The 21,828-nt window shown below is 37.6% G+C and overlaps 1 pseudogene; it reads right to left on the bottom strand.

The window, feature by feature from the left end:
- The window catches only part of LOC111887172 (uncharacterized), a 55,376-nt pseudogene that overhangs the window by 33,057 nt on the left and 491 nt on the right, over positions 1-21,828 (bottom strand).

Here is a 21,828-nt window from a genome sequence, read left to right on the forward strand (position 1 = left end):
AAATCGCCTTTTCCCGTCGCAAGTAATACGATTAGATCGGATCTCAAAGCCTCGATTGAGAATGTATATCCATAAGCCTTCATGAGCCTTTTCTTTTGTGATTTTCATTCCGAACTCCCCTCAAATCTTTCCAAGCCAGAGAGTGAAACTTTCCAGCATAAAGATAAATTAGTAGGAACAACCTCATCTTATGGCTTTCCGATACTCTTACTCCTACCTTGATACCCGGACTGCATCATAGGGATGTAGGTCGACACTCATATAACCAATATTCGAGGCGCGATAAAATCTCTGCCTAATACAGTCAGAATAGATACGGCCAGGGTTAACCATCATCTCTCATTAGCTTGTGTTCCTTTTCCATGTAGGAAAAACCATGCCTCCAAGGAAACGTAACCAATCCGTTGGCAAGAAACCGAATCTCTTATTCGATGAAGCTACGTTTCAAGATGCAGTCTCAGCAGCTGTCATGGCTCACATGAATGCTAACAACGCCAAGGTTAGCAGGAGCCCTAACGAGATTTTCGAACCTAGCAATGGACAGCAGCAACCAACACCTGCGTACCCAGCCACCCAAGAACCCCAACCAAACCTACTGAAAAGAAAGTTCAAGAGAGAAGAGGGAAGTACCTCGACTCAAGGACCTTCCGAAGAGCAATGAGCTGAGGCAGTCAATACCCCTGTCAACCCTTCCATCCCGACTTTAAGAAGACCACACCTAGGAAACCTCCCCCATTGCAGCAAGTGTAGCTACCATCATCATGGTATCTGTCAAGAACTCCTTTATGTTAGGTGCAACATGAAGGGACATATTGCTCGCTTCTGCAGAACCCTGGGTGAGTTCATTACATCTACCACCAATGTGGCGACCAATCCAATATGCCATCTATGTGGTGAGACTGGGCACCTCAAGAGGGACTACCCAACTGAAAGGAACGACAATGGCGCAGGAGGAGTCTAACTCTAATGCCTTGGAAGAAGCATCAAGTATCCCGGTAGAATTTTTGTACGTCTCTCAATCCTAGATAACTAACCGAAAACATTAAAAGGCTAATTCTGAATGTAATTACTCTCCCGATAAGGCGAAAGTCGCAGCACTGTTGTAAGAATTCAAAATTTCATCAGGTAAAGCTATAATGGCTCGGTATATACGCTAAAGCCATGTATAATTAAGATGGATAGACCTCGAGTGAGTGATGCTGCCTCATTTCCTGTTCCTCATTTGGTTGTGGATTTAGGGTGGAGTCGCTCAGTCAACAGTCCTTTCCACCTTAATTATACGTGACTAGTGTATACTAGGCGATTATAGAGAGGTCTCGTGAGAATCCATTCATGAGAAGTACATTATTCCAAAACCTCAAGACCCTCTATAGTTTCGCGTCAACTCTATCGGTCCAAGTATCCGCGACAGTGATACACGAGACGAAACCTGAGACGCCAAGAACTTATGTGCCTGTTCAGCACATGGCCCTATCGACCCTCATTCTATGTCATGTTGATGTATACCAGCTTCGACGCCTCTATCAATCATGGTTCGACTTAGCGCAACCATGTGTAAAGTCTTAGTGCTGTGTACAAAGAACTTTCACCGTAGCCATTTCGGCAAATAAAGGTTCTTCCGAACCTAATAATAAAACCTAATGCGATCCACCAGTCGTCTCTCTTATCTAAAACCTTCCGAAATACCCCTGAGTAGGGTATCGCGCGCTGGTAACCAACCCTTTCTTAGATAGATAGAACCCGAAGCGAAAGACACTACAGGCATTCCAGGAGACGATGAACACCTGAAACCTACTCCGTAGATCCCCCAGAAAGACCCTTAGCACTTCACAATCAGGTTCATGAATCAAGAGGAAAGAACTCATGGTATTAACTACTATTAACTGAGTATATGCATAAGAGTGGTATATAATTTAGATCAAAAAGATTTAAGATGTGTGCTTCCTCCCTACTCCCTGTTCCTCGTTGGGTTGTGGGTCTGGGGTGGAGTCTCACAATTGAACATCCCGTCGATCTCAATTATATACGGCTTGCATACACCAAGTATTAGTGGTTAAGCCAAGTTTGAGCTCTACCACGAACCTCATAGTAAAACCCTTCATCCTATCCCATAGAATAGGAACTAGAGTCAAGAGAACCACTGCGGGTTGAGCTACTAAAATGACCGCAAATCTGAAATTTGTTATCATCCCGGTTAAGCCAATATAGTAGCTAACACCCTCGGTTGGTAAAGAAATCTGAGTCGTAAGAGTCAATGACATTGATTGCGACCATCCATTCACGCTTAATCCCACAAATTAAGCATCTCAGCAGATATCCCGGAAACCTGGAAGTTGCGATAAGTTAAACTCTGAGAAGAATGGATGAGGAAATTTGAAGCTCCGAGTGACGGAACCCTATACTTCCTAGACTTAATCTATATCAAGGAAACTCGGAACCACCGGAAGAGTAGTTGCAGAAGATGCTCGCACTACTTAGGCACTTCGTCCACCCTGTTACCGACGACTAGTGCCTAGGACACTCCGCCTCCTCACGTGGAAGAAGTCACCATCGCCCTGTAGACGATAGATTGCATTCTCCAAAGTGAATACCAGAATGCCAAGAACCACAGGATAACCTCCGCAGCCAAGAAAACTTGTATAAAGTACGAAAGTAGGTGGCGTTAATCCTTATAACCCTAATCCCGAAGAGATTATAGACTTGACACCAGTCTAGGTGTTAGTCGATGGGTTATACAAGAGCTTGCGCTTTCTATAATTGAAATAAACCGACGCCTTAGAGAATAGGGCATGTCTTAGAGATTCATTGGACTACTAGGTGTTCCAAGAATACCATCTCACACAGAAATAGTAAAGCCACCTCCCGAGATAGTCCAACACTTCAGAAAATCTCTAAGGACTGAGTTAGCCCTGAGCAGAGATTGCTATTCATGAAACAGCAAAGCAAGTAAGAGCATGATTCTTTCCCGTTAGGAATCATATTGTGAAAGCGTCAACTAGACGATGATGAGGAGTTTGAAAACCCTCTAACCACCGTCTGGTAAAACCCTATCTCATCGACTTTGAGAATTTCCGATAGTAACACCTCGAGAGTCAGAAGTGCAGGCCCATTTTTGCACTGAATCGAGATAGATGTCCCATAACCGATAGATGTCAGCGTGTAGTCAATACATCCGATAATCTAGAAAAACCTCCGAGGGCCAATCAGCAGGAGGCACGAATCCGAAAACAACATGAGCCTTCTAAGAACCAACCCGGGAACCCCACTCCGGTAAGAGAGAACTTTTGGAACTTCGACATGGCGATCACACCAGTGATGATCTCGTCATAGAAGTACATTACATTCTAAGTACTGAAAAAGCTCTATCTTTCCGAGAGCTTAGGACCATCCGAGATTCTTTATAAGAATTGGTCCAACCCTTGTCAGACCACGACTACTTTCAGAATTCCATAAGTTTCACCCCAAATCGATCCATGTCTTAGACGTCAAAAAGTATTTGCCCGCCGTAACTCTTGAAATTCCACTTGTCTTGATAGAGATCATTGGGAACCCTAACTTCGTAGAGGAACCTGTAGGAATCACGAACCGAACGAACCAAACCCACATTCCATTAGTGAAGGGTCGCTAGATCGCCAAGCGAAGACCTGAGTTCACTTGGGAGCGCGAGGACCAACCGAATAGGAAGTACCCTCATCTCTTACTTGATTGTTCATACTTGTAACAACCCGAAATATCATGTAAATTCCCGTACCACAACTTGTAACTCGAGTCGATCAACCAAACGTCATTCTCAATTTAGTTCCCAATATTCGCCATTTTATTAGGTCATTAATTTATATTTATTTAAAATGACTTAATAGGTGTCTTAATATATTAGAAATCATTTTAAACACCTAACTTTAGTGATCGGAATATTTCTAGAAACTACCATATCGGGTTACGATAAATCAATCGGGTACGACCAAAAACCTCAATTAACGTCGGTATCGGGTAGAATTCTATCGTGTCCAATTCCCGAACATTATATAAACATGTTTAAGACTCCATTTGAAGCCTTTGGCCAAATTATCACTAAACATTTCCCACCTCTCTCCTAATCCAAGTTTAAGGGATCAAAACTCAAATTAAGGCTTCTAATCTCTAAGGTACCTTCCTAGCCCTAACCTATAACATATTTGACATCCAATTTCGAGTTTAAGACATGAATTAGGCCTAACATTCATGAGTTTACGGCCATAGAACATTCATGGGCCGTAAACTCATATTTCAAGGGTTTTTAAGCCCTAAAACCCTTCCTTTGCTTAGTTGGACACTAGATATGACTTAAGGACTTAAAGGGAAGAAATTATAACATGTAGAACATGGATTTAGAGGGACAAAAGTGAGTTTACGGCCAAGGAACATTCTTGGGCCGTAAACTCATATACAAGGGATATTTAAGCCAATTAACCCTTCCAAAACCTAGTTGAGACTTAGACATGAACTTTGGACTTGCTAATCTAGACTTGGACCACTTTAAACTTGATTTTTGTGTAACAAAGAAGAGTTTACGGCCAAGACACTCTCTTGGGCCGTAAACTCCTCTAAAAAGAGTGATTTAAGGCCTTTAAACATGTTCAAATGCTTCCAAACTCAATATATGGCTTTGTGGTAAAATCTAGATGCATCTAAAAATGGTTTAAAGGATTAAAACACAACAAAAGTATGATTTATGGGAGTTTACGGCCTAAGAACATATTCTTGGCCGTAAACTCATAAAACAATGTTTATGAGGCATTAAACACACTCAAATGTCTTGTGTAAATTTCTAGAATCACATGTGATTGTTTTAAGCACCAAAAACTACTTTTTTCAATTGTAAAGGAGAGTTTACGGCCTTAGAACATATCTCTAGGCCGTAAACTCCAATAAATGTCTTTATTGATGTTCTAAATTCATAACAATGCTTAGAAAATTAGTTTGAATCACATGTGATTGCCCTAAATAGCTCAAATCAATTTTTCTTAGCCTTGGTGAGTTTACGGCCGTAAACTCTATGAGTGTGGCCGTAAACTCATGCTTTAAATGTTTTAAATCCATTCCAAGTGTTCCAAGGTGTCTAGATAGTCATTCCTAGCAATCCCTAAGTCCATTTGAGTCCTTAAAACACCAAAACCTCACCCACATGAGTTTACGGCCGTAAACTCATGTATGTGGGTGTTCCATTGTTGTGAACTCTTTAAAATGTTTACTTATGGGGAGAAAACTCATGTCCCAAGTCCCTAGTGCCATTGCAAGTCTTTAAACGCCACCCGGGTCACTCCAAACGCTCATTTTAAGGTGTTTAACCTCATTGGAGTGTAATGTTCCATATGATTAGTGAATGTATCCCTAATTGTATATATATGGACATTATTTCATTTTACATAGGGTCATTGCGAATAATCAAACCCCGAACCAACGTCTAGCATTCAAACCAGACACGTTTCCGAGTCCGGTGAGTTCATACCCCTACCTTTTTCACTGTTTTTCACTGTTTTCAGGGGGGGAACACAAGTAAAGTACAAGGGTTTTCTTGTACTCAAAACTTATTTTTCGTGTGTGTGTTTCACATTTCTTATGCTTTTAATACTGATATACATAACTGATAACCAGTAGATCATACAGTTCACTTAAACATTTATTTGTGAAATGGATTTTATAAATGGTTATGTATATATATATTTCACAAATGATTTCCACATTTTACCAGTTAAAAGCATGACATTATAACACATGAACAATATAATTCGTACACTGTCTTGTCCTCGGTAACATTCCACAGAGATACGCGAATGGAGGATTATTCTATTATTACTAGTAAATTGTTATTCCGTATGATTGGAGACACGTCCTCGGCGAACACTCCACAGAGATACGCGAGTGGAGGACTACACCCGTAACCAGAATCTCTGGAATTTAGAGAGCGTGACTTAAGTGTATAGATCTATACGGGGTTGACTACCCCACACCTGGCTGCTAGCTACAGCCGAACTGAAATGGTTCAAGGGTGACGAAAGTCATGAGAATTGTGGACTACTTATTGCCACAGGTTCAGTCTTTAGTATGGTTATGGAACTCGCAATTAGGATAACAGAGGTTTACTTACAGTAATAATGAACTATATACGACATTTTTGCAGATAATCAGGATTCAGTTTACATCTTTAACATCTTTTACAACTTTTACAAACAATAACCAACATTCAGGAAGGTATGGGACCTTCCTGGGGAAAACTTTGTACATAACCAGGTTTGATAGAATACATCTTTCACATTAAAAACCAACATACAGGAAAGCATGGGGCATTCCTGGGTAACATTCCTATAACCAGAAAAGTGTAACCAATTGTATATCATTACATCTTTTACAATAACTAACTATTCAGGATAGTATGGGACTTTCCTGGGAATACACTGATACATTTTCAGAAACAGAAAGGAATCATAAACATTTTCACAAAACAAAACTACTTATGAACTCACCAGCTTTATGCTGATTTTCAAACCGCTTGTGTTCTCAGGTCAACGTTAGAACAGGTACCCAGAGATTTCTTTTGATCAGAAGATGGAGTACATGAAGATCCGTTTCTTTTGTCTATATATACTATGTATCACAACTGTACAAACTTTATTTTTTTGAAATAACTGTAAAACTTTATAATGTAATGTAATGGTTGTTCTACTTTACTTACTATGTGCATTGGATTTGATACTCAACGTGGAGTCAACCCCGGAAATGTTTCCGCCTTCGGTTTTCGGGGTGTGACAATACTTACTTCCTAGACTAAACTCTAATTTCTGGACGAAATTCCCTCTAACGGGGGGATGATGTGACAACCCAAAATTTCCGTTTGTTTTAACGTCGTAATTAAGCACGTCAAAAATTTGCCAAATTTATCCCAAAATATTTTTGACCGGGCTTAAGTCCGTTGGAATATTTTAAATAATATTCGTCAAGCGAACCAAAAATAAAGAAGTAAAATTTTGTGTTGCCGTGTTTAGCGTAAGTCGCGGAACTCCAAAAATTTGGAATTTACGGACAAAAACTTGGAGTTTTTGACCGCGAACCCCTGAGGGTATAAATATGACACTTAGTAATTTTCTCTCATTTTTCCAACTTCCACCTCAAGAACACTCAAGAAATCCTCTCAACTATCATAAGTTCATCCCGTCAAATCCGCCAAAAATGATCATCCAAGCTCCTAGAACGTAAGTGCACTTACCCTAGCTTCTTGTGTGCTTAATAGAAACTTGTTTACACTTGAAATCATCCAAGAACACGAAGAACAAGGTGTTTACGGCCCAAGAACATTCTTGGACCATAAACCCTTAAATGCGTGCCAAAGTGTGCCTTGGTTCATTCTAAGCCTTGACAACTAGCATAGATCCCTTCCTAGATGAGTTTAACATTCGAAAGTCATCATTTTCCCCATGTTTATATGAGTTTACAGTTTGGGGAGTTCATCCCAAAACTGTAAACACCTCCAAGAGGTGTTTAGATGCCCCTAATGCCTTCAAATGGTTGTGTAATGGAGTAGAACCTTGCTTGCATGAACTAGGGACCCCAAGAACATGTAATGAAGGGACAAACATGACTTTGCGGTTTAGAACACCTCCCAAAACCGTAATAACCTTTCCAAGGTGTTTAAGTGCCCATAACACCTTCCTATGCTTGTATAAATGACTAGAACTTTGCATGCATAGCCTAGAACCACCAAAGCACAAGTGAAATGGACAAACATGAGTTTACGACCGTAAACTCATGTGTTTACGGCCGTAAACTCCCAAGGGAGTGGTCCACGGACCGTAAACTGTAAAAGGTGTCCATTTCAAGCCCTAATCACTTCCTTATCCCTTGATTCGAGTCTAGCATAATTCCTTGAGTGATATAAGACGTTCAAAAAACCCAATGGCACCACAACCATGAGTTTACGGCCGTAAACTCAGGGGGGAAGTGGTATTGAAGCCGTAAACACCCCTAGGTATTACTATTTGAGGAGTAAACTCCAATGTGAGTCAATACTCTCCTTATATGCAACCCTTAGTACTCCTAGCACTTGTAGTAAAGTGTTTTCATGTAGTTGGACATCCTTAATTGCTTGATTAGTTATTAAATGACTAATCTGATACTTAAATGTACCATTAAATGTTAAATAGGATTCGCGTGTGTGGTCAAGTCCTCACTTGACACTTAGCATCCTATATCGTCCATTCTTCCGAATCGCCCACGACAAGTGAGTTCATACCCCTGAATTAACCTTTTAAATGATTCACGTGTGTGGTCAAGTCCTCACTTGACACTTAGCATCCTATACCGTCCATTCATCTGAATCGCCCACGACAAGTGAGTTCATACCCCTGAATTAACCTTTTAAATGATTTTAACTGCTTTTATAGGGAGGGAATACAAGTTGAACTGTAAAGTTATTATATGAATCACATGTGATTAATAACTGTATAGCAAAATAAATTTTGCATGTTAAACTGTTTATCCAGATCAAAGGTTTCCAAATCATGTTTTCGAATCTTGTTAAAGTATGAATATCCTTTTTTTAGATTATTAAAGGTTATCCAAAGTTTTTTTCAAAGTTTGTTTACTTAAGAGACATCCATTCATAATTTCTTATCAAAAGTTTTCTTCACTTAAACCGTTTTATACAAATCATTTTCAAAGCTGTTTATGAAAGGTTTTTCAAAGGATTTCAAAACTTGTTTTACAAAATGACATCAAGTCGTAAATTTCTTATGTATGAAAGTTTTCCAAAGGTTTCATCAAAGTTTTCCTTCTATGCTTTTACTTCGTTAAATGCATGTCTACATTTGTATAGTTATATAAATAATGTTTAAAGGACTTAGGAAGGCTAGTTCGCCCTATTTCCTTTTCCTCGTTGGGATGTGGTCTGGTGGGTATCGGTTATCCGTCCGAAGTTCGTTTAAACATTAGTTATATATCATGTATACATGTATAGACATAAAGGTTTACATCGACCAGTTCATTTCCCTTGGGTAGCAAGGACATCCTTCCATTCATCATTCATAGACTAGAAACACTAGTAACTATTATAGGAATAGTTAGGAGATTATATTTACTCTTTCTAATACGGAGAATTCCAAAGGAGTCAGTTCATTCGTGAGTCTATATCATTATTCCAGTACTTATAATAGAATTCAAAATAAGAGATGCATCTTCACGACACGGATTCCACCGTTGTCAAGTTGGTAACCAGTGTCTCCTGGAGGGAGAGCGGGCATTGTGTGTATAGATCTATACGGGACTGACACTCCCACACCCTGACTGCTAGCTACAGTCCCCGGCCGACCGAGCCAAGGGGTGACAAATGTCACATTTATTCTGACGCTTTCAGGGCGTCAAGTACTCTATTGTCAATCAGTATGGTTACGAGTATCTCTATGTTTAGCTTATAATTCATGTCCTTAAGGTAACACGGTATTTTTGAAACAACCCACTTAGGATTACCGGATGTTTTAGACTTTGCTAGCTGTTTCGTTCATTCGATACTGTTTGGAGTATGTATTTCCTTGTTTTGGACTTTGCTAGATGTGTCGTTCATTCGATACTGTCTGGAGTCTGTATTTCCTTGTTTTAGATTTTGCTAGCTGTGTCGTTCATTCGATACTGTCTGGAGTCTGTTATTTCCTTGTTTTAGACTTTGCTAGCTGTGTTGTTCATTCGATAGTGTCTAGAGTCTGTATTTCCTTGTTTTAGACTTTGCTGGCTGTGTCGTTCATTCTATACTGTCTAGAGTCTGTATTTCCTTGTTTTAGACTTTGCTTCATTTTGTTAGACTGAGCCAGGTGTATCATTCATTCGATACTCTCCTGGATTCTATGATTTCTTTTGCCTTAGTCAGCAGTATTACTGCTGAGAGATATGTTATTTTCCCCCTAGTATTTTTACTAGTGATATTCTCATATTTTACTTAAAGTCAACACCGTATTTTGATAATGATAGTATTTTGGGGAAAATTACTCCTTAAAACATAAGTATGTCGGGTCTTGGTAGAAGACTGCTTTTATTTAAGGGACATATTGAAACTCCTACTGAAGGACTGAGACATAAAGGACCGACTCACTCCTAAGTCAAAAACTACAAGAGCAAGCAATGAGTTCACTAAGAAGGTACCTAATAAAATTATAAACATAAGCATACCATAAAATAATTTTAATAGTAAATGAAAACATACTAGTAACAACATCTGGCGCTGCCCTGGCCTCCTCTACTATCAGCTAAAATGCATGACCTCGAACCCTCGGGGGCTCTGTCAGTCCCTGGTGTTCATCCATGATCCTCAAAGTAGCTGATGTTGGAGCGTGGACCGGTCTTGCTATGAGCAAGGAGTAGTTGGCCTTCACATGACCAACCTAATCATAGTGATAGCAAATCCTAGTGCTCGGTACTGGGGCCTGCTGACTACAATCCCTAGAAATATGTCCCTCCCTACCACATATGTGCCACCCTAAAGAAAATTGACAAACACCCTCATGAACCTTGTCGCACTTGCCACAAGTGTGGCCCCTCTGGCCTCCTGATCGTTAATTAGCGGGCTAGAACCGCTTAGTTGAAGGTTAGGACTAAACCGGAGCTTGACGCTGCTCCCTCGTCTGGGTCTCTATCACAATCTCTCGCCTCCTCGCAGCATCAAAAAGCTCGACGAGGGTATTATATAACTGGGTATACATAAAATCCCAAATCTGGGTCTTGATCATGCTCAAGTATCGTGACATCTGAGCCTCCTCTGATGAAGCATAAACAGGACACAAGAGAGCCCTCTCAGTAAACATCTTGGTGATCTCTATTACCGTCTTTGTCATCTATCTCAAAGAGGGATACTCTTGACCTAACCTCTCTCTCTCTCTCTCTCTCTATATATATATATATATATATATATATATATATATATATATATATATATATATATCCACCAAAGGAACATACATAGTGTGGAACATCTCAATAAACAACTCCCAAGTCACTATAGCCTTCTCCGTAGGAGAATAAGTGCTAGTCGCTAGCCTCCACCAATCCTTCGCCCCCAATGGAAGAAGGTTCAGAGCGCACTTGACCTTCTGGTCATCCGGGCACGAACATGTGAATAATCAACCCTCCACATCAGACAACCATCTCATCGCCATAATCGGGTCCTTGACCCCGTCAAAATCTAGGGGGCTTCGTGTTGTTGAAGTCCTGGTACTGGAATGATCTCCCCCCTTGAACCTCTGCAACAGCAATAGCCGCAGTAGCTGCAGCAGCAACCGCCTTAGTCATAGCGGCGTACTGATCATCAAACAATTCGATCATAGCGGTATTGATATACCCAAAAACCTAGGGGATCGCACCCCGAAGAGCAGCAACTACGTCAGTAGCGATCAACTGATGGATGTCATCATCTGTCAATCCTGGCCTATCCTAGCCACCAGATCCTCTCGTGAACACCATACTAAAAATGAACAAAAATATATCATAAATTCCCCAATTCATACTATTACAATCATCACAGAAGGACTAAACCCTCAGGGTTTTGGACTTCCTTGCTAAGTGTATAGGTCATGTGCTTTCAGTAGTACGAGGCCATACTACCTTATACACCTACCCGTATTTGTCTCTTTGGATAAACACTAACTACCCGAAACAAACCTATAACTAGGATACACATGCATCCTATACTCACACTCTCGAGAGCGGCTAATAATTCCTCATCTGGCCGACTGCTCACATACTAACTCATGAAACTTCCACCAACCCTATATCCGCTCATGTATGCTAATCATACACAATACTGGATTCCATAGACATTCAAATACTTGATTCTACCCTAATCCCACAACTAAACAAGGAACAAGAAATAAAGCTAAATCAAACATTCTTAAGCTATAGAATCTTAGTTATGTTCAACTATGATGCACACACTAAGCCATTATAGTAGTGATGTCAATTCCATCTAACATATAATAAATTCTCATAGGATATTATGCATCATATATTAGGCAATTCTAGCATGGAATTTTTGAAGATCCCCAGCCTACTACTAGCATTTAGTTCTATCATAAATGTCATGATAAATAACAGTGTGGGTATCTTGGGGTATAGTTTCCTGGTCCGGTTGATTGTACGCATCTCATCCTTCTTGATCATCCTTGAAAACAATTTTATAATTTATTTTTAAAACTTTTATAGATCCATAGTTTGAGTCTGCATTAACATGAATGCTCATCAAATTCTCTCAAACTGGGGCTCTGATACTAATTTGTAACATCCCACAATCACAACAAATTTTTTCATTTTTAATTAAAGAGAAATCATTGTTTTTAATCAAACCCAAGTAATAAAATCATAATATCAAGTATAATTGTTCCAAAATTAATGTATCATAATAACTCCAAAATATGTCGCTGTAGGATATGTACGCTCACACCTTTGATTTTCCCCGATCATGTTAAGTACCTGAAACATAATACTTAAAATGCAAGCCAAATCTTAGTGAGTTCCCCAAAATACTACTACACAAACATATAAAAGCATGGATACCGGGCCCACAACCATCGGGTTGGATTACCGTTGAGCCCACATCATGAGTCTGACTTGCCTTTCTAGCCCACAACTCATGTCTAGACTACTCCTAAGCCTACAACATAAGTCTGGCTTACCTTTCTGGCCCACAACTTATGTCTGACTTGCTCTCAAGTTTGTTGAATTCCGCACAAAGCAATATTGCCTCAACCCAACCACACTACGTCGACATATGCAATAGGTAAACATATAAACAACAAATAGATAATCATACACATCTAACATATCACTATAGCATAACAACATCCTAAATCTGGATACATAATCTACAGGGCCGACATTCGTGCTTTGACCAACAAGTATAGTTAGGAAACTCACCTCATACTATGAAAAGATAGCAGGAAAGAATGTTGCTCCGAAAGTCAACTCTACAGGTCACCTATATAAAAAAAGTAACCTAAACTCAAACTATAGTTCAAAATACCGAAAATAACCTTAGGTCATACTTGGTCAAAATCCTGGTCAAAGGTCAAAAGTCAAAAATTCAACGAGTTAACTAAGGTTGAGTACGCTTGGCGTACTCAGCCACTATGCCCCGCGTAGTGCATTCACTTGGCCAGATTACATGATCTCGACCAGGTACGCACAACGTACCCTCAAGTATGCCTAACATACTAGACTACCACCTTTTCCTTTATATTCAATGCTTAATCTATTAAGAAACAACGTCTGTAACATCTTGATTTCCAAGTATTTTATAATTGACCCTTGGTTTCCGAATGATTTGCAAAACTAGTCCCTAACGGCAATTTCATAATTATTTGGTAAGGCTTGCTTACGCTGGGTGTACGTACCCAAGGTGCAAACCCTAACTTTTAGGGTTTGGATCCTATTTAAATGTCTTTATGGCATCATGCACTCTCTTAAGTCCAACATCCTTCCTCATTTCGAAACCTTAAAGTGTGTGAGTGCATTTTGAAGCTTGGAGAGTCTTTTGGTACCATTTTGGAGCTTTTGGAGGTGAAGGAAGAGCTTTGAAGTTGTAGAGTTTCCCTCAAGACCTTGGATCCAACATCTACACTCCCTTGTGCACCATTTGGATGTATAAAGATCCAACATTGATGAGTATTTCATTTAGATTTAAGCATAAAGTTGGCACCTTTTTGTCCCAATGATCCTTGTGAGTATGGTGTACTCCAAGATGTTTGAGTTGTCCTTTCAGATGTTATAAGGTGTGTGAAGTCATAAAAATATGATCGTGTACATTATTTTCTTACCATGCACGATACAGGTTGTCTTAATGGGTTAAGAAGCTAGGGTTTTTCATGTTAAGGTCTTATTAGCTATGCAAAACCACAAAGTTGAGAACTTTATGGTTCAGAACACCTGTTAGGGTCTAGATTTGGATTTTCGACAAAAGTGATTAAGGATTAAGCACTTAATGGGTTGAGATGGTGACATCCGTGTAAGCTGGGCATACCAAAGGGTACACTGCGCATACGTGGTCAACCCTTCATGGTTTGGTCAAGCACTCAGTATGCCTCGCGTACGTGTTGAGTACGCCTATCGTACTTATCGAGTTGACCCGGTTGAATTTGACCTGGATTTTGACTAAGGATTGGCCTAGGGGAATTAGTCACTGTATTTGTAAAGGTTGCTGGTAGAGTTGATTTCAGAGCAGCATGCTATTTTCGTTTTTTCATCTGTCTGTGAGGTGAGTTTCTCACTATATCCATGGGTCGAAGGAAACAATGATGGCCCATCTTTCAGTTATATAGAATGTTACCTGTTATGTGATGTATCTTGTTTGATTGATCGGGTTGAAATATACCCCAGGGCAGGCCTACTATGTTATGCCGTGTTGAAACATACCCCAAGGTGGGGCCCATTATAGCCTTTTTGGATTGAAATATATCCCATGGAGGGGCCCATATTTATTTATTGGGTTGAAATATACCCTAATGTGGGGCCCCTATGCGTAGGTCTGGTATGTGGTACTTTGGGGAACTCACTAAAGTTTGTGCTTACAAGTACTTCTGGTTCAATAGGGAAGGGTCTGACGTGATGACACAACATCCTCCCCTCACAAGTTCTGCATTTTGAATAATTGTACTATGATATTTTAGATATCATATCTAGTGATGGTTTTGAAACAATTAATTGATGGTTTTTCAATGAAAAATTTTATTATTGTTTTTGGGCTATTACAACGTCCTAAACTCATATCTAGTTCTAATTAACATTATAAGTCATAAAGTTTCCAACTATATGACTTTCCGTCACCTTCCTTAAAGAACGCCACAAATGCACTCTAAAGCTCACAAAGGCTCACACAAGGAATTAGGGTTTGTTAGGGATGAAAAAGGAATGGAAGCTGATGAATGAAGGGGTCTCAATGGGATAATGATGCTTAAATAGGGTTCAAACCCTAAAAATTAGGGTTTGGGTTTTAGCTATGCACGCCGAGTATACATTGAGTACACCCAACGTACTTAACAAACCCACATATTTCACTTTAAAGAGCCAAAGGGACCAATTCACAAATAAATTTCACAGTAAGGGTATAAATGGAAAATACATGGATCTAGGTTTTACAGATTAAGGTGTCTAAGCTCATAACTAAATTGGTATAAACTTGGAAATAGAAGTAAAGTCCTTTTTGGGATTCCATCATAACTATAAATAGCTATAGATGATATTAGGTGGGAGAGAGATATGATTTGTTGATATATGTGATTAATATATAAGATAATTGATCTGTTAATTTGTTATGTGATTAACAAATTAACTTGAGATCAATAGTTAAATAAAAAATTATTAATTGACAAATTAATGAAAACGCAATAAGAATTAATTAATTTTTAATAAGAATTAATCTAAAATTAATTTGGGATTATTGGAATTATTTAAAGGTGTAACCAGTGAATAGTAATTTTTCAATAGTTTAACAAAAGAAACAATTCTAGAACCATCCAGGGTATGGACGGTTTTGGCTTGATTCCCAAGGTTTCTGGAAGCCTCCTGGATACAGATAAGGAAAGAATTGGAATTGGAATTAAATCTGTTATTTAATTAATTCGAATTTACTTTGCCTTCAAGTTGCCTAAACTATAATTAGGATCCCAAGACCAACAAATTTCGTTCATACCTTTACCTACAAGCTTTGAATCGAAACTTCTATCCCTCTTCTCTTCATTCTAGGGTTTTGGGTACAAACCATTAGGAGCACTAAGATTTTGGTGCTTGCCTTCTAAAGACTAATAAGGAAAGGAATAATATTTATTTGCTATAATAAATCTAAAGTATGTAACCCAAATCCTTCTTATATTTTTGAAATACCAGGGATTCTTAGGGTTCTTGATGTTCATTGATTATTGCTATCAATTGGAGAAAACATAGAAGCAAAGTTGGTTGCATGTGAGCTTAAGGGCTAAGATTTTATGCTTTAGATGTTTTAGTAACTTACAAAACCCATCATTAGTATCGAAACAATTGTTTTCTATTGACTAGTGCTTGAGATGAATTGGTCATGATTAGAGTTTATCAAAATTAAACATTTGTTATTGCAAATTTTGACTTTTGCTAGGGTTTCTTGAAACCCTATCCTCCTTACCTTATTTTCAAAAATGTCTTAGGGTTTCTAGTTTCCTTAATTATTATTTTAAACGCTTTAAAATTTGAATAATTAAAACTTGGTAACCCTAAACCTAAATTTCAAAAATTAGAAGGATAGGGAGTAAATTTGTAATAGTATAATTAAGGATAATTGTTTAATTAAAAGATAAAGATAAATAATAATTGATTAAAAAATTAATTAAATATTTAATTAAGATAATTAATATTTAAACCTTGTATATTGAAAAGTTTAAAATACACCTTATATATATATATATATATATATATATATATATATATATATATATATATATATATATATATATTAAACGTTTAATACTATATACGTAAGAAAAGATAGTTGAATCAATTGTAAGCCTCATTCACGAAGCCATGCTATAAAGACTATACAATGACGGTTGAATGGGGGTTCTTTTCACCAACCACTCTCCTATGTGCTGGAGGGTCATTAGCTGAATGGATTCGATAGGACACTCAGATTAAAAGTATAATCTATAAAGTACTATAACCTTCTTTTAAAACCCCATTCTTTACTTAGGAAAAATTTAAAGTTTTATGCTAATCCATGAAAAAGCACATCATTTCTTTATGATTTGTTAGTGGAGCGTGTGTGGTTAACCGATACACGAATTTGGAACTATAAAGATGAAATGATGAAACAACTCATGTTTATAAGTTTTGACGGAGCATGTGTGGTTAGCGGGCACATCAATGAGAGATTGTAAATTGATCGAGGGTGTTTAAGTGGGTTTGCATGCTTATTCACATCTTAATTGTGATCCTTGGCATCCCAATCACAATTGGTAAGAGCGTAATTCGAGATTAAACATGCTTGATAAGATTCAATTAATCTCAAAAGATTGAGGAGTTTCATAAGATTAAACTTGGTAAAAGCCTTACCTACCTAAAACATATTTGGAATTTGATTACGACATCCCTCTTCAAGCTTCTAATTATAAATATGGATCCTAGCCTTAATTTAAAGTTTGGGTTATTAATTAAGGATTAAAATCAAATAACATGAATTCTTTCTTTTCCCGCTTATAAATGTTTTATGAAGATAGAAATGGTGTTCCTCTTTCTTATGTAAATGGTTTTCCTCAATCTTCTGGAGATGGCCTTTCACATGCAAGTAAAGGTAAAATTGTCTTCCCTTCCTTAGGTAATGGTAGAAATGTACACCATATCTCTTCAAATCTTCCACCTCCTCCTCCAGTGACTCTCCGAACATCACATTTTCCTTAAGTTGAAAGATATCAAAGTATTCAAGCCCTATTGGCATGTAAACACAAAGATGGAAATTCTATGTGTGAACATGTTCTAAAAATGAATTCGTACATTGAAAAACTAGAAGAATAGGTATTGAGTTTCCAAAGGAGCAAGCCAATGATTTGGTTCTTATCTCGCTTCCTAAGTCATATGGTCAGTTTGTTGAAAAATTTCATATGAGGAATCTTGATGTGACCCTAATTGATCTAACTGAGATGTTCATAGCTATAGAAGAAAAAATTATTAAGAGTACAACTAAAGAAAAATGCTTGAAGGATCTAATACCAAGAATTCATTGGACGTTAACAATGGTAATCAAGAAAAGATTTCCCTTCCCAATGAAAAGGGATCGGCCAAGATCAAATAGTTTGATCATATGTTAAAGAGAAAGGCACATTCTGAGGTCATTCAATGCGTTAACCTCCAATGAGTCCATTTGTTTTATTGCCAATTGAAGGGAAATTGGAAACGAAGTTGTCCAATATACTTGAGAGATCGTAGAGATAGTAAAGTCAAGTCATGTGACTCTACTTCAGGTACATCCGTTATCTAACTCTATTGTTTTATAAGTTCATATTCATAGAATCTTAATACATGATGTGATGATCACATTTTGATGATATTATAGGATATAAGAGAAAGAAAGAAGCTTGAGCAGAGGAAGCTAAATTTGATCCTGAGAAATGGACTTTTGTTGCATGGTTCGATGGTCTGAATTTTAGCTACTACTAAGGAGTTATGATAGCTTTAATAGTTTACTATTATTCTCCGGAGATGTCTAAAACATAGTTTTCTTTTATGCATTGTAAGGATAAGTTCCAGTTTTCTTTTATCAATAAAATGAAGTTTTGTTATTTTATAGTTCCCTTCACTGGCATTAATGGGTGTGTTTCTAAGAATAGAATTATTAATTGTGGATGTGATTCTTAAAATATTGTGCTTGGAGTCATACAATTTGAATTGGATGATGCATGGGAGTTTTGTTCATTGGAGAAATTATGACAAAGTCATTGTTCACATGTTATGTGATGCAAGTGACGGATTAATGGGTCTTGTACATGTTTTTATGATCTATTTAGATCCACCTCAAGGGAGAAAATAGGTGACTTAGAATCCGATGTAAATCTAGGCAAATCAGCGATAGCAAGATGGCTGTTCTGAAGACGTGGCCACACACTGAGGCACCTCAGCTATTGAAATACGAAGGTAAGCGCGACCCTAAACTAATACATGAGTTCTTATGGTACCTAGAATGCTATCTTAATGATATGGGAGTTAAGGATGACAAGTCCAAGATTGACACAGTCATCCTATATTTGTGTGAAAATGATGCTCTTGGGTGGATGAGAAATATAACGACATAGATAATGACCTATACACCATAGACACTTGGGATGGGTTCAAGAATCAACTCAAAAAACAATTATGTCCCTATAACGTTAAGGATATTGCAATAAAGAAACTTCATGGGTTGAAGCACATTGGGTCAATTAAAGTTTATGATGCTGATTTCATGAATTTGATGCTTAAGTTTCCCGACTTACCATAGAATGATAAGTCATTCTACTTCCAGTATGGACTATAATCTTCGGCTTATAACGAGCTCAAGAGGAGGAATGTCCAAGACACTGATGAAGCTATAGTCGTAACGGAAGAGCTTATGTATTTTCAAAGAGATGCTTCGACTAGAAAGACTAGTGGGGGAGATAAAACCACACCTAGGATGCCACTAAGGGAAGAAAGGCTCACTGTCAAACCCTCTACCTTTAAGGGAGAGGCAATTAAAGGAGGAACCCAAAGGCAGCTAAAGTGCTACATATGTAACAACCCCTATCTTATTAGGGATTTTTCCTAAGAAGAAAAGCTTCATTGCCATGGTCTTTGAAGATGAAAAGGAGGAAAAGGACGTAGCACAACTAAGCTCCATACATCTCCTCAAATTGGTGGCAAAAGAAGAAACCCATTAAAAGAAAGGAGGAGAACTAATGTTTGTGAAAGTAAAAGCAAATGACCAAGTCACTATAACCTTGATCGATACAGGTGCGTCCCATAATTTCCTTTCAAAACGTTAAGATGAAAATATGAATATCGAAGTAGGCTGGTTGAAAGTTGTCAACTCTCCTTTAGAGCCTATTCTTGCAGCCGCTTATGGAGTAGTCATCGAGATAGGAGGATGGAAGGATCCTATCAATCTAACTGTAGTACCAATAGATGATTACTTCATGGTGCTATAAATGGAGTTCTTTGACCATGTATCCTCTTTTTCATTCGAAGATAAGACTATGCGTATCACCAAGGGTTCAACGATACACATAGTACCCTTGGAAAGAAGAAAAACAGAGTCTCAAGTCCTATCACCCATGCTACTCATGGAAAGCACTCTAAAAAGGTGAAATGACATTCTTGGCAACTCTTAAAGAGGAGAGACTCGCATCCTAGACAGAAGTACCGATAGAGATAAATAAAGTTCTTGATAATTTAAAGATGTAATGTCACTGGAGTTACCAAAGAACTAAATAAGTTACCCCCTATACAAGAAGTTGATCATGAAATCGAATTAGAAAAAGGAGCAAGACCACTAATAATAGGGCCTTATCGAATGGCACCTCCCACGTTAGAGGAATTAAGGAGGCAATTAAAAGATTTGTTTGATGCTGGATTTATAAGGCCCTCAAAGCCCCTTTTGGTTCGCCATTATTATTTCATAAAAAACATGATGGTATAAGAATGTGCATAGACTATCGAGTGTTGAACAAAGTGACGATAAGAACAAATATCCCATTCCACTAGTAGTTGGTCATAGGGATGAGCATAACCGGGTACCCGCCTATTTTAGCTGGAACCGGAACCGGCGGTTCTTAAGTTTTTTGTATTGGAACCGAAACCGCCGGAACCAGTTCCTAGAAAAATTGGAATCGCTCCTGAAACTGTCGGAACCGGTTTCGGTTTCGGGTACCCGGTTTCTTGAGTATTAAAACTTATTATTTTATACATGTCATGTAAATTATGTAAATTAACTTATAAAACAAAATAAGTACAAGATATAAAACCAAAACATTTACAAAAAAAAAAAATTGGTCTTTTAAATAACAAGCTATTAAAAACATTTCCCACTTTTATATAACACAATAGCAAGAATCAAAACAACAACAATAAAAACAGCGAACTACAAACTATAAACAACAACAATAAAAAAACAAACTACAAACTATAAAATAGAAACAGGAGACTGAAATTGTAATTCATAAAAGCAAAAACCGCAAAAAAAAAAACAACAACAACAAAAGATCCACAACACAAATTAGCAACAACACAAATCTGCAACAACAACAACAATACATAACAACAAAAACAACAACATCGAAAAATTGCAACAACAACAACAACAACAATCAGCAGCAGCAAAAATAGCAAGCAATAACAACAAACATTCCATAAACTTTAATCTGTTCATTAGAGGTTAAAAATATATAATGGATTGAAGAATGATTTCTAAACATACATACCAGTTTCCTCATTTTGTTTTGTATGCAATGAAGTAGTAGGCATAGGCATGGATGACTGTTCATCAATTTCAATGTCGTCTGCATAATTATATATTAAGAGTAAATTTATGCTATAAATATTTTAAATGGATTATATAATAGACATAGATAGAAAGTTACAATACCTGAAATCATCACCACTATTTAGTACAGAGATAAACGCCACTTCAGATCCATTTATCTACATAAATAAAATGAAAATTTGATGGAGAAAACCTTCACTTATGCGAGAGAGAAACCTGATTTCTAATTCTCCAGATTGATAGAGTAACACCAATCAACAAGTTTTTTTCATCTTTTTTAAAAGTTGAAGTCCAACAAAAAGGCTTTGCAAGTTTTACTTTGCATAAATTTTGTTCATTCCCTTACAAAAAAATAGAAGTTATTAGATCATCATCACCACGAAAATAATGAAATAAAAAAGTTGAAAAAGGGCAATAGTCACACCTGAATCACATATTTTAAACGATGTAAACATAGAGCATCTTTTAAACAAAGCAAAACAAGTGAATCCAACTGCTTTGACTCCTCTTGGTCAACTGGACTAGATGCTTTGACTCAAGAAGGTGGAAACAAGCACTACACTTAGGCTCACCATTTTCAACTTGTTTGTGAACTAAAAACAATTTAAACATTATGAAAATAAAGAAACATAGTAAAAAACATATACATGAAAGTTTTTTCTTCAAAAAGTAAAACTGGCATAGTGTATTATGAGGTGATGTGTTGTATTAACATGGAGATGAAATGTGTATAAGTTTACCGTTCGTTGTCCAGGCCTAACCTTGTAAACCTGAATCAATGGAAGTTGTTTCTCCTCCCTTTTAAC

The sequence above is a fragment of the Lactuca sativa genome, chromosome 2, assembly GCF_002870075.4.
Source record: "Lactuca sativa cultivar Salinas chromosome 2, Lsat_Salinas_v11, whole genome shotgun sequence".
Lineage (NCBI taxonomy): Eukaryota > Viridiplantae > Streptophyta > Magnoliopsida > Asterales > Asteraceae > Lactuca > Lactuca sativa.